We start from the raw sequence: 14,750 nt of genomic DNA on the forward strand, positions 1-14,750 counted from the left end.
AATTTTTTTCCCATTCTGTGGGTTGTCTTTTCATTTTGTTTATGGTATTCTTTGCTGTGTAAAAAGATTTGTTTAATTAGATTCCATTTGTTTATTTTTGGTTTTATTTTCATTACTGTACAAGGTAGATAAGAAGATATCGCTCTGGTTTAAGTCAGAGAGTGTCTGGCTTATGTTTTCCTTTAAGAGTTTTATAATATCCATCTTACATCTAGGTCATTAATCCATTTTGAGTTTATTTTTGCGCATGGTATTGGAGAGTGTTCTAATTTTATTCTTTTGCATGTAGCTGTCCAATTTCCCAGCACAACTTATGAAGATATTTTTTTTCTCCATTGTATATATTCTTGCCTCCTATGTCATAGATTAGTTGACCAGATTCACCATTTTGTCAAAAAGAATGAAATACCTCAAATAAAGCTACCCAAAGAGACAAAAGAACTGTACTCTGAAAACTATATGATGCTGATGAAAGAAATCAAAGATGACACAAAGAGATGGAAAGATATAACATGCTCTTAGATCAGAAGAATCAACATTGTCAAGTGACTATACTACTCAAGGCAGTCTGTTTTGGCAATCTGTATGTCTTCTTTGGAGAAATATGTATTTAGAGTTTCTGCCCATTTTTTTTTGTTGGGTTGTTTGATTTTTGTGTGTGTGTGTGTTGAGCTGTATGAGCTGTTTTATATTTTTGAGGTTAACCCCTTGTTGACTGCATCATTTGCAAATATTTTCTTCCATTCTGCAGATGGTCTTTTCATTTTGTTTATGGTTGGTTTACTTTGCTGTATAAAACCTCAGGTCCCATTTATTTTATTTTATTTTTATTTCCATTACTCTAGGAGACAGATCCACAAAGATATTGCTGCAATTTATGTCAGAGACTATTCTGCCTATTTTTTCTACCAGGTGTTTTATAGTATCCAGTGTTACATGTAGGTATTTAATCCATTTTGAAATTAAAACATTTTCTAGCACCATACACAAAAGAAAATACTGGTTTTCATAAGTTTCTTAGGCATTGAACAGAGTGATAGTTTATAAGATCAAAAGTCCTGTAATTTTGGGAGCAATGATTCATTTTCTCAACATTTACTGTACCCAGACACTCTTGTGAGATATAGGAGATGCACGTAAGATATTAATCAACAATGAAGCAGACATTCAGCATGTGTAGGGGTCATTCAGGTTTCAGTTAAAGCAATTTCAAACATTAGAAATGATGGAATATCAGCAGAAAGGAGCATCTAGTTAAATTTTTAAAAACAAAAATGTGTCTAAATTTGATACAATTTCAACATTTTGTTTGAACTCACCTTTTAAATATGCATTCCAACAGAAAGTTGTATCCAATGAGATAACACAGGGTGGAAGAGAACAAGCCACGTGGTTGTATAGAAACAATCAAGCAGTATTATTTTGGGCATCATAATAACATGCATGTTAAGATCAATAAGGTCTCATTTTAAGCCCTTAAAAATTATGTTAAGTATATGTTTATACATATGTTCATATTTTACAAGGAACAAATTGAAATCCAGTAGACTAGGAGTTCTCATTGTGGTACAGTAGAAAGGACTCTGACTACTTTCCATAAAGATGCAGGTTTGAACCTTGGCCTTGCCATATGATTGGGAATATGGTGTTGCCGTGAGCTGTGGGGTAGTTCATAGATGTGGCTTGGATCCCACATTGCTATGGCTATGCATGGGCTGGCAGCTGTAGCTCCCATTTGACCCCCCAACCTGACAACTTCCATATGCTGTGGGTGTGACTCTTAAAAAAAAAAAGAAAAAAAAAACAATCCAGTAGACTAGACTACTTGGATCCTTATGGAGGTATTGGAAAAGATTTGCTTATTTAGTGAAGTTAATGAATTATAACTCCAACTTATTTAGTGAAGTTAATGAATTATAAGTATATTTTTGTGCCTGTATTTTGTATATGCAACATGTTATTTAAGGTTGTCCATACAAAGTACATTTTAAATAATAATATATTCAGTGTAATACGATAAAAAATGAAAGGTATTTTCCATCAGAGAAGAATGTAACTAGTAATGTTCATCTAAGATAATGAAAAAAACCTCAAGTGACATATATTATGTTCATATCTGAAGTCCAGCCCTTACTGTACATGTAACTTTGAATATATGGTTTGTACTTCTTGAACATATTTCCACTTTAAAAGTAATCTAAAATAGTCTCGACATAACACTTTTAGAACAATAAAGAAGGTAACGTAAGTTATAGGAGTCTAAAGACTAAAAAATGACAATGAATTTTTAATTCTATTTTATTCAAATTTGGCTTTCAATGAAGGGTGTGTTTCAGTACACTAAAACAAATGGTCTTTGTGGCATTGACAGTTTAAAATTCTTAGCTATTTCTTAATGATCACAAATAAAATATATTAATATTCATTTAGAAACATTATGTAATCTGAAAGAAATAATTAATAGCAATTTATTTTCAGAATTTTAGTTTCCAAAATGAAAAGCGTTGATATTCTTCTCATAGTTTGTCAGACAACTATTTAATAATAAATGTGTTCTTGGTGTTTATATGGATATGAGTATTTTACAAAATAAAATGCAGAGCCACTTCAGATTACTTATATACTTACTACTGTAGAAGTATATATTTTATACATTTATGTAAAAACAAAGCCTGGAAAAGCAAGTGTTGTTAGGAGCTAGTGGAAATGTAATCTATCAGAAGGATTTTATTAATGTAAAATAGCTATACTCTATTTAGTTTGCAAGATCTCCTCCAAAAGTAAACCAAGCTGGCTACAATCTTGAATATACTTCAAAACTGATAAACAGAAATAGATAATGCAGAGTGATTATGTGGAATCAAACAATATCTTTCAAATGTGGTAATAACTAAAATGAAAACACTCCATGTACTAATGAATAATGAAATGTAATAATGAAAGTTATCTTTCAGAATTCTCAGCCTCCTAGATTTGAAAAGCAATCAGAATAGTTCTCATGTTGAATAAAATGTTCTTTTATATAAATGTTGTCTGAGAGACGGTTCTTCACAAACACAAATAAAACTGAACTTAGTCAAATTATTTTAGGTCCATATGTAGAATGATAAATAATAGAGAAGAATTAATGCATATGGACTGATTTATAGACAGTAACTTAAACCATGCAACAAAACTAGGAGTTTATTTTTTTTAATTCTGTATGTGGAAAAATTTAATCATAGTTTTATTAAAAAAACTTTCTGAAGTTCAAAAATCCAAAAAGTAGGACAAAGAATTTAAACCCAGTTTGTCTGGCACAAAAGCTCATACAATTAGCCACTCTTAAAGCTGTTTCTATAGTTTATAGGTTAAAAGTTTAGCCAAATAGTTTCCTTTTTCTTAGCTTTTTTGAAAAAAAATATTTTTAAAAATTTTTATTAAAGTATAGTTGATTTACAGTGTCATGCCGATTTTTGCTATATGGTATAGGAACCCAGTCATAAACACACACACACACACACGCACACATACACACACACATTTTTTCTCATGCTGTCTTCCATCATGTTATGTCACAAGAGATTGGATATAGTTCCTTGTGCTATACAGTAGGACCCCATTGCTTATCCATTCTAAGTGTAATAGTCTGCATCTATCAACTCCAAACTCCATGTCTATCCAACTCCTCCCTCCTTTACCTTGGTAAACACATTGTTCTCTATATCTGTGACTCTGTTTCTGTTTCCTATATCAAAAAATGGCAGAAGAGCTAAATAGACATTTTGCCAATGAAGTCATATGGATGGCCAGTAGGCACATGAAAAAACACTCAACATGACTAAATTAAAGAAATACAAACCAAACCTACAATGAGGTACCTTCTCACACTTGTCAGAATGGCCGTCATTATTAAGTCTACAAATAACAAATGGAGAGGGAGTGGAGAAAAGAGAACACAGCTTCACTGTTGGTGGGAATGTAAATTGGCACAACCGCTATGGAAAACAGTATGGGGGTTCCTCAGAAAAATATAGAACTACTCTATGATTCAGCAGTTTCACTCCTGGGCATATATCAAGACAAAACTACAATTCAAAAAGATACATGTGCCCCAGATGTTTATAGCAACATTATTCATGATAGCCAAGACATGTAAATAATCTAAATGTCTTTCCATATGAATGGATTAAAAAGATGTGGTACATTTACAGAATAGTATACTACTCAGCCAGAAAAAAGAATGAGATAATGCTGTTTGCAGCAACATGGATGCAGCTAGACATTCTCATACTAAGTGAAGTAAGTCAGAAAGAGAAATACAAATACCATAGATATCACATATGTATAATCTAAAATATGGGACAAAAGAACCTATCTTCAGAACAAAAACAGACTCACAGACATGGAGAACAGATTTGTGGTTGCCAAGGGGGAGAGAGGAGGGAGTGGGATGGACTGGGAGTTTGGGGTTAGTAGATATGAACTATTACATTTAGAATGGATAGGCAGTGAAGTCTTACTGTATAGCATATGAAACTGTGTCCAGTTATTGGAATAGAATGTGATGGATGATATGAGAAAAAGAATGTGTATATATATATATATATATATATATATATATATATACACACACACACACACACACACATATACACTTTGTTATACAGCAGAAATTGCACAATGTTGTAAGTGAACTATATTTTAAATTAAATAAATCTAAAATTAAAAACAAAAAACCAAAAAAAATGAAAAAGGAGAAGTTGTAACTTACACCACAGAAATATAAAGCATCATAAGAGACTTATAAGCAACTATATGCCAATAAAATGTACAACCTAGAAGAAATGGACAGATTCTTACAAAGGTATAACCTGCCAAGACTGAACCAGGATGGAATAGAAAATATAAATACACAAATAACAAATACTGAAGTTGAAAATATGATGAAAAAATGAAAGTCCAGGACCTGGTGGCTTCACAGGCAAATTCTATCAAATATTCAGAGATGAGTTAACACCTATTCTTCTGAAACTCTTCAAAAAAATTACAGAGGAAGGAACACTCCCAAGCCCATTCTGTGAGGCCACCATCACTCTGATATCAAATCCAGACAAAGATATTTTTCTTTTGTTTCCTTTTTTAAAATTAAAGTATAGTTGATTTACAGTTTTGTGCTGATTGCTGCTATACAGCGAAGTGACTCAGTCATATATATATGTATTCTTTTTTATATTATTTTCCATCGTGGTCTGCCCCACAAGATTGGATATAGTTCCCTGTGATGTATAGTAGGAGCTTGCAGTTTATCCATTCTAAATGTAATAGTTTGCATTTACTAACCCCAAACTCACAGTCTACCCCACTTCCTCCCCTCTCTCCCTTGGCAACCACAGGTCTGTTCTCTATGTCAGTGAGTCTGTTCTTATTGATTGTTTTAATGTGTGGAGAAAGAACTAACCTTAATGATATCTATATGCTGAAGGAATAGAAGAAAAGATAAACAAGTGGGTCTTGAAGATTCACTTTATTTTATACTAGAAGAAACTATGTTTAAATAAATGTAAGGATTAAGCTGGAGCAATATTGATTTTACTATTTTCAGGCAAATCTAAAAATACTAAACACCTGTGTGTATTAAATTATGCTAGATACACATGACCCAAGTTCAACTTAGTTTCTGTGTCATTGTGGTAGGACATATACATATGAAAAAAACAGTAACAATGCAAAGTAGGATTCTACTATGTTCAACAGATAGGGTGAAGTATAAATATAGAAATTTGGAGGAAGGTAATGCCACTACATAATATAATAGAACAGAAATAAAGTAATTATTAATTGAAGCTGATTAATATGAGATTCAAATTAGTAAAGAGGATGGGTGGTAGTATTTTGAATGAGCTGGCTCTGAGAAGCAAGGTCAAAAGAGGTATGCATGGAGAGGAAATTGAAGAGAATTGAAGAATGAGACACTGCTTGATACCCAGCCCATAATAAAAGTTTGGTCAACATTTATCAAATTAAAGCATGAAATATCTCTAATAAGAATTTGAAAGCAGGCCCAACAAGTTAATTCCTTTCTAGTATCCTTCGGAAACTGTGACAGGCATGAGGTCTGAAATCATGCATGATTCAGCTGTAAGAAAAGAGGATGTGAGAACATGTCATGAGAAGTTCTAGAAAAGTTAAGAAGGCTAGATCAAAATCTTTAACCAGTTGGCAGTGAGAAACTGCCCATGTTTTAGATCAGAAAAATGGCATGAGGATTAATTTTTTAGGATGGAAGAACTTGCAGTTAATTTTCAGGTCAACAACTCATTTGAAATTTTGAGATTTCATTGAAAGATTAGGAACATTTCTCCTTAAAATAACTATCTGCTTTTAAGCAACATTTCATAGTTTATTACAGGAGTTTATGGACACTTAGAGTCTAAGTTAATAACTTTTTATAGAATAGAGTATATTTGGTGTAGACTAAAATAGGTAATTGATGAAAATAAGAATGGAAAAGGATGATAGATAGATTCAAGAAGGAAGGATCCACAGAACTGGGGACCTCTTAGTATTTTTTAATTAAATTAAAAAATTAAAGCTATTCATGTTATGGCTTAGCTACTGTGTTTTTATTTTATTTTATCTATTGAGTAATCTTATGTTAATTAACAGGTAGAGTTTTAGGAATAAAAACAGAAATATGTTTAGTAGTTTTTTTTTTCATAAAACTAAAGCTCATGTAAATTGAATTATTGCCATTTTGATCTTCCTAACACCAAAATTCTTGACTTTTCCGCTTAAATGCCTAAGATGGTGACTCATCTATGTTTTGATCAATTGGGTGACATAATTAGTTTATTCTAAGAGAATTAGAAAATTCATGAAAGACATATGCTATAAGATGAAATTAAGAGTCTATATCATGCCTTAGAGCTGTGCAGGTTTACCTCACAATTTCTGTAGGTCACTAATTTCGGTATAGTGTGACTGGATTTTCTGTTCAGGTGTCTGTTGTTTTAAAACTTTGGGCACTTTTCTGTGTGAAATCTGAAATTGCACCCCATACTTGGAGAGTGAGGAAAGAAAGAGGCAGACTACTCCAGATTGGTGGGTAGTAGGTTTAATAAGCAAGGGGGTTTACATCCGAGGCTTGTGTTGGGCAGCTGTAAGATTAGTAGATTTCTACCCCCAACCACCAGAATCTTTGAAATTTATACAGAGGCTTTAACTGAGTTCAGTTACATATTCAGTTTACATGGTCTCAATGACACATTGTTGTCTCAAGCCTGCGTCCTTGAAAAAAGCTACTTCAGATGGTGGACAAAACTACTTCTCAAGGATGGGGGAAGCGGTGAAAGGCCTTGGATTACACGTGTGTAGTTTTTGGGTCACCTGGCAGTCCAGTCCTCTTGATAACTTTCTCCAAACAGTGTCATTAGCCTGAAATCAAGATTAAGTATAGTTATCATCTGGGCCTTTTGGTCCTATTCTAACCTTAATGATTAATGGCAGAATTAATTTTCTTTGTGCTGTAGGATGGGAGTTCCCCTTTCCTGCTAGTTTTAAGCCAGGGATCACTTTTAGCATGTAGAAACACCTTTAATTCCTTGCCTTGTGATCTCACAGGCAGTTTACAACATGAATGTTTGTTTTCTCCCATGCCAGCCAGAGTTGACTTTTTTGACATCCTCTGCTGTGACTGGCCAGAAAAAACTGTCTTTAAGGATCTCATGTAATTATGTCTGGCAAACTCAGATAATTTCCCTTTCTTAAGGTCAGCTGTTTGGGGACATTAATTATATCTAAAAAATTCCTTCCAGCTGCCTCTTGAATAGCATTTGATTGAATAACTGGGAGAAAGTGTGTCCCTAGCAGGGGCTGGGAATCTTGGGGGACCATCTTAGAATGCCACCTTCTCTATTCACTAAATATTAATCACGCAGGAAAATAAAGAGATAATAAGCTTCCAACTTTTTATCTTCCTCTGATAAATAATTGTCTAATCTATTAATGTTTATCTCATTTTAATAAATTTTTTATTCCTGTCTCTCTTGAACATAATAATGAGCTTCTTGAGAGAAATTTTGTATTATGTATTAAATGTTCTCAACAAGTAGCATAATACCTGGTAGATAAAAAAGGACTCAACATGAATTAATAGAAATTATACTTAATATCAATAATTTCAAAATATTAAAAACACTTATCCATGCATCTCACTGTGGACAACCATCTTTTCTGAGGAGCTGGTTTTATGAAAAGTGTGAAAGTTAAGAATGCAATAATTTATACACAGCATTCAATGATATTTTACTTAGAAAGAAACCAGACCCTATGTCTTTGTATAGTCAGTTAGAAAGTGGCATTTTGTGCTTTAATTTTAGAATAGATCTTTCTGACTAAGGAAACATTTGGATATGTTTTTTTTAAAATGTCAACAGTACAAGAGAAAATGTCATGTCTGTTTTTAATCTTTCCCCCTACTTCATTCTTGACATCCAGAAGAGACCCACAGAGGTCCGTAAGAGATAAAAGGAAGAGTCATCTCCATTCTTTGCTCTAACATGGGTCTGTCTCTGCCACAGCTCCACTGAACACATGTAAAACTGTTAATATGTCAGGAGTTCTATCACCACTTGCCCCTAATCCTCATCTTTACTGAGAAAAGTGGGTGAACTAGTGGAAAATACAGGGGCAATAGACCAATAGTTTTTTAAATATATTTATTTAAAAAAAATCCGTTAATGTTTCCAGGTAGGTTACAAAGAGATCCAAATCATAAATTTCTAAAGAGTTGTCTGAGAAATGCTGAAATCCAGAAAAATCAAGTGAAATTTTTCTAAGCTTCACATTGTTTTCTTCTAATTTATTTTTTTAAAATTTGAGTACAAATTAGTAAGAGCTTAATAAAAAAGGTATTGTGTACGTATTTTTTCTCCTACATATCCAAAGGTTATTTTAGCTTGTATTTTCATTCCTGGAAATAAAAATTTGAATACAACCCAGGATCTACTCCAACTACTGATATAAAATTTTACCCTCATTTCACAATTTCCTGTCTTAATGCAGTTTTGGCTAACCATCTGACACACTCTTTTTTTTTTTTTTTCTTCCTCCTTTTTTTTGGATATGTATTTTTTTTCTAAGTTTGCTATAAATTATGGAAGTTTCTCTCGGATAAGTGAAAATAAATAAATCTAAGTCTTTAATTTGAATGTGAAACAAATTCTACAGCTATTCAAGAGAACACTGAATTTCTAAGTAGGATCCAATATGCAGTTACCATGGAACAATACTGAATAACCTTTTAAAAATTTTGATCCAAATGTTTGATGATAAAAGTAAAAATTTTGTTTATTTGATCTATTTTACTTTTAATGCACCTTTACTCTGTAAGGGTGCCATAGTCTATTTTCTTTATGTTTTGGGTAAAAGTAGAATAAATTAATTTTAGGATGAGGTCCAAGCATTAAAAATAAAGGAATAAAGGATTGAGTTTCCCTGGAGATTAATATGACTTTAATTTGAAGTGGAGGAATAACACAGCTTCCTTTGGGAATAATTATAAAGTCATATTAATAATCCCATTTTAAAAACAGATACATTTGAAAATAGAGATTTCTATGTATCATGTATGGGAATAAATCTTGTTACAACATGCAGAAAACAAGGGGACAAATAAGAGCTTGAAAGAGGAAATAAGGGAGAGTAATATCTAAAATGATAATAAATAACAGTGCTGTTTAATATAAAAATTAATAGCTATAGATTTCAGTAAATCAAATTCAGTACTACCTTGGGGCATGCTGAACTTTCTCTATCAACATCTTCCTCAGGCAGCTAGTCCTCCCTGCTCTGAGGAGCCAGCCTCTTCTCCACCTCAGTGCTGTAGAGAATCCACTCTCAAATCCATTCATTCATCTCTTATCTTGGAGAAGATAGATGTAGCAGTCTTTCTAAGAAAAACTTTGTTCTTTTTTTTTTAATTGAATATACTTGATTTACAATGTTGTATTAGTTTCAGGTATAGAGCAAAGTGATTCAGTTCTCTATATATAGATTCTTTCCCATTATAAGTTTTTATTAAGATATCAAATATAGGTTACTAGTTCCCTGTGATATACAGCCAGTCCTTGTTGTTTATCTGTTTTATATTTAGTAGTGTGTATCTGTTAATCCTAAACAACTAGTATATCCCCTTTAGCAACCATAAGATTGTTTTTGAAGTCTGTGAGTCTGTTTCTGTTTTGTAAATAAATTAATTTGTATCATTTTTTTAGATTCCACTTATAAGTGATATCACACGAACTTGTCTTTGTCTGACTTAATTCATATAGTACGATAATCTCTAGGTCCATCTGTGTTGCTGCAAATGGCATTATTTCATTCTCTTTTATGGTTAATATTCCATGGTATATATCTATATCTGCATATATATAGACATATCCCTTCTTTATCCATTCATCTGCCAGTGGACACTTAGGTTGTTTCTAAATTGTAAATAGTGCTGCTATGAACATTGGGGCACAGTATCTTTTCCACTTAGTTTTCATCTTTTCTGGGTATATGCCCAGGGGTGGGATTGCTGAACCATAGGATAACTCTATTTGAAAAGGAAACCCTCCTACACTGTTAGTTGGAATGGAACTTGGTGTAGTCCCTATAGAGTACAGTATGGAAGTTCTTCAAAAAACTTTGTTCTTTACTTTCATTAATTTTGATAAACTCCCACAGACTTATGTCTTCTGATTTTAACTATAGAGGCAGGAACTGAATATTAAACCAGAAAAAATGTTGACTCCTTCAGTAAGTCAAACTGTAAATGAATATGGCAGATGTTTCCAACTGAACAGTAACTTTTAGCCAAAAATTTATGGCTTGTAAATATATGGTACACAGAGTGAACTTCATAGGTAAAAATGAGACCTTACAGAAGTGAGCTCATTTTTATATGCAAATGCTTAATCCAGGTAAATGGTGTCACTGCGTATTACTTTTTGCCTTACCGGAAATGACACAGCCATATAATCAAATGGGCAAAATTTAGGTTATGTAATATTCTTAGTATATCTGAGTTTTCCTCATTGGCAATTATTAGATGATAGAAGAAACCATTCTACAAAAAATAACAAAGAACCTGGATAATTAGTCTCTTAAAATTGAAATCTTGTTTTATTTACTGTTTATTTATTACAAGAAAGGCCAATAGCTGTTTACTTTCTCAGTTGACTGCAATTTTAAAAATAGCACAGTCTTTCCAAACAAATGTGTCTTGGAGCCACAAGCACATACCTGCTTGGTTTATCCAGTGTCCAAATATAGGGCATAATTAGGAGTCAGTGGCCTGTGGCTTCCTGCTCTAGCTTCCCTAACTTCAGAGGAGATTCCTAGTATGGCTGGGAAAAGGTACAAGTTTTACAAGGTGCATGAATGCACTAATAGTAAATTATTATTAATGACACTGATGGTATCAATGTAAATAACAGTAGCAGCAATTTATTGCACATATTTGTCTGGCACATTATTTTTTACTTATTTTAAAAAAATTGTTTCTATCAAAGTATATTTGCTTTACAGTGTTGTGCCAATTTCTTCTACACAGCATAGTGACCCAGTCACATAAACACACACACATTCTTTTTCTCATACTATCTATCATCATGGTCAATCCCAAGAAATTGGATACAGTTCCCTGTGTTACAAAGTTAAACCTCATTGCTTATCCATTTTAAATGTAATAGTCTGCATCAACAGATCCCAAACTCCCAGTCCATCCCACTGCCTCCCCATTGTCAACCACAAGTCTATTCTCTATGTGTGTGGGTCTGTTTCTGTTTTGTAGATAGTTTCATTTGTACCATATTTTAGATTCCATATATAAGTGATATTGTGTGGTATTTGTCTTTCTCTTTCTGACTTACTTCACTTAATTTGAGAATCTCTAGTTGCATCCATGTTGCTAGAAATGACATTATTTTGTTCTTTTCATGGCTGAGTGGTATTCCATTGTATATATGTATAACTCCTTCTTAATCCATTTGTCTGTCGATGGACATTTATGTTGTTTCCATGTCTTGTCTATTGTGAATAGTGCTGCAGTGAACATAGGGGTGCATGTATCATTTTAAGTTACAGTTTTGCATTTCTGCTAAGATCAGGAACAAGACAAGGATATCCATTTTCACCACTATTATTCCTTCAACATAGTTTTGGAAGACTTAGTCACAGCAATCAGAGAAGTAGAAGAACTAAAAGGAATCCAGATTGGGAAAGAAGTAAAACTTTCAGTTTGTAGATGACCTAATATACCTAGAAAATCATAAAGACTATCAGAAAACTATTAGAGCTCATCAGTGAGTTTGGTAAAGTTGCATGATACGAAATTAATGCACAGAAATCTACTGTATTTCTATATACTAACAACGAAATATCAGAAAGTGAAATTAGGGGACCCATCCCATTTACCATCACATCTTGTTTTATTTTAAATTATGACACTTAAAAATTTTGTAGACCACAGAGGTCCATTCTTGATACATTTATTTGACAGTCCAAAGGAGAGAAAGAATCTTAATGGTTAGTATATAACTTTATAAGTATCTAAGTAATGGAGGTGAAAGTAAATGTTAAAGTACAGTAAATATTCTGAGGAGGAACCTTTACATATTAATCCAGCTTTTTGATTCCAAGTTAAAATGGTTCTTGACTTCCACATTGGTCATGAAATTATATATACATTCTTTAGTATGATACCAACCTCGCTACCTTCTTTCTCAACCAAGCAAGCCAGGGTCATATCCCATTAATTCCCTTGTCTGCCCCCTCTTCATAAGCAAATTTCATTAATATGGCTATTCTTATATCATGACGTCTCTCGTACCTTTGTACATATCATGATTTAGCCTAACAAATGCTTTCATTCACCAGTTGCAGCCAGAGGATTGATTGTTAATACTAAGTTCAAATCTACCATATATCTACCTTTCAAGGCAAGACTTAGAATAAATAATTCTATTATTCAGTTTTTCTTTCAATATATGAATATATGTGTAATACCTATTTCTTATATATCTCTCTCACATATTTGGTAATTATATAAACATATAGATATATACATTATATAATATGTAAAATATATGTTATCAGAACTTACCATCTCTTATAATGATTATTTTAGTATTAGAGACACTGATTTAGTCCCAGACTCTATCCTATACCTCCTATATGGCTTAATATAAAATAAATGCTCTGCTAGTGTTTCACTTAGTTTTATATATCTTTTAATTAAAAGTAAATCTTGTTTCAAAAATATATTTTGAAAAATATAGAATTAAATATAACTGGTATGTTGATCAAGTGTTTTCAAACATTTAAAAATAATCAAAATATAAATTTTTTTTGTCTCTCACTTGTTTTTTCAAACTGTTCAGTGGGGTAAATACTACTGCTGGACAATAATTCTGAGAGAACATTCAACTCCTCTGGTAATTCTTAATAGAAAGTCAAATAGTTGCTCCTAGTGGAACAGCATGGTCTCAATTCAGACCTTAGAGCATCCATTTCAGTATATTACTTGACACTTCAATTTTCTTTTTTTTTATGCATTTTTTTTTTTATTTTCCCACTGTACAGCAAGGGGGTCAGGTTATCCTTACATGTATACATTACAATTACAGTTTTTCCCCCACCCTTTCTTCTGTTGCAACATGAGTATCTAGACATAGTTCTCAATGCTGTTCAGCAGGATCTCCTTGTAAATCTATTCTAAGTTGTGTCTGATAAGCCCAAGCTCCCGATCCCTCCCACTCCCTCCCCCTCCCATCAGGCAACCACAAGTCTCTTCTCCAAGTCCATGATTTTCTTTTCTGAGGAGATGTTCATTTGTGCTGGATATTAGATTCCTGTTATAAGTGATATCATATGGTATTTGTCTTTGTCTTTCTGGCTCATTTCACTCAGGATGAGATTCTCTAGTTCCATCCATATTGCTGCAAATGGCATTATGTCATTCTTTTCTATGGCTGAGTAGTATTCCATTGTGTATATATACCACCTCTTCCGAATCCAGTCATCTGTCGATGGACATTTGGGTTGTTTCCATGTCCTGGCTATTGTGAATAGTGCTGCAATGAACATGCGGGTGCATGTGTCTCTTTTAAGTAGAGTTTTGTCCGGATAGATGCCCAAGAGTGGGATTGCAGGGTCATATGGAAGTTCTATGTATAGATTTCTAAGGTATCTCCAAACTGTTTTCCATAGTGGCTGTACCAGTTGACATTTCCACCAACAGTGCAGGAGGGTTCCCTTTTCTCCACAGCCCCTCCAGCACTTGTTATTTGTGGATTTATTAAGGATGGCCATTCTGACTGTTGTGAGGTGGTATCTCATGGTAGTTTTGATTTGCATTTCTCTTATAATCAGGGATGTTGAGCATTTTTTCATGTGCTTGTTGGCCATCTGTATATCTTCTTTGGAGAAATGTCTATTCAGGTCTTTTGCCCATTTTTCCATTGATTGATTGGGTTTTTTGCTGTTGAGTTATATAAGTTGCTTATATATTCTAGAGATTAAGCCCTTGTCAGTTGCATTATTTGAAACTATTTTCTCCCATTCTGTAAGTTGTCTTTTTGTTTTCTTTTTGGTTTCCTTTGCTGTGCAAAAGCTTTTCAGTTTGATGAGGTCCCATGGGTTTATTTTTGCTCTAATTTCTATTGCTTTGGGAGACTGACCTGAGAAAATATTCATGCTGTTGATGTCAGAGAGTGTTTTGCCTA

Source organism: Sus scrofa, chromosome 8 (assembly GCF_054392235.1).
Source record: "Sus scrofa isolate SSC_HxYL_T2T_F1_AM1 chromosome 8, Sscrofa_HxYL_maternal_Yorkshire_Landrace_v2.0, whole genome shotgun sequence".
In the NCBI taxonomy this organism is placed as follows: Eukaryota; Metazoa; Chordata; class Mammalia; order Artiodactyla; family Suidae; genus Sus; species Sus scrofa.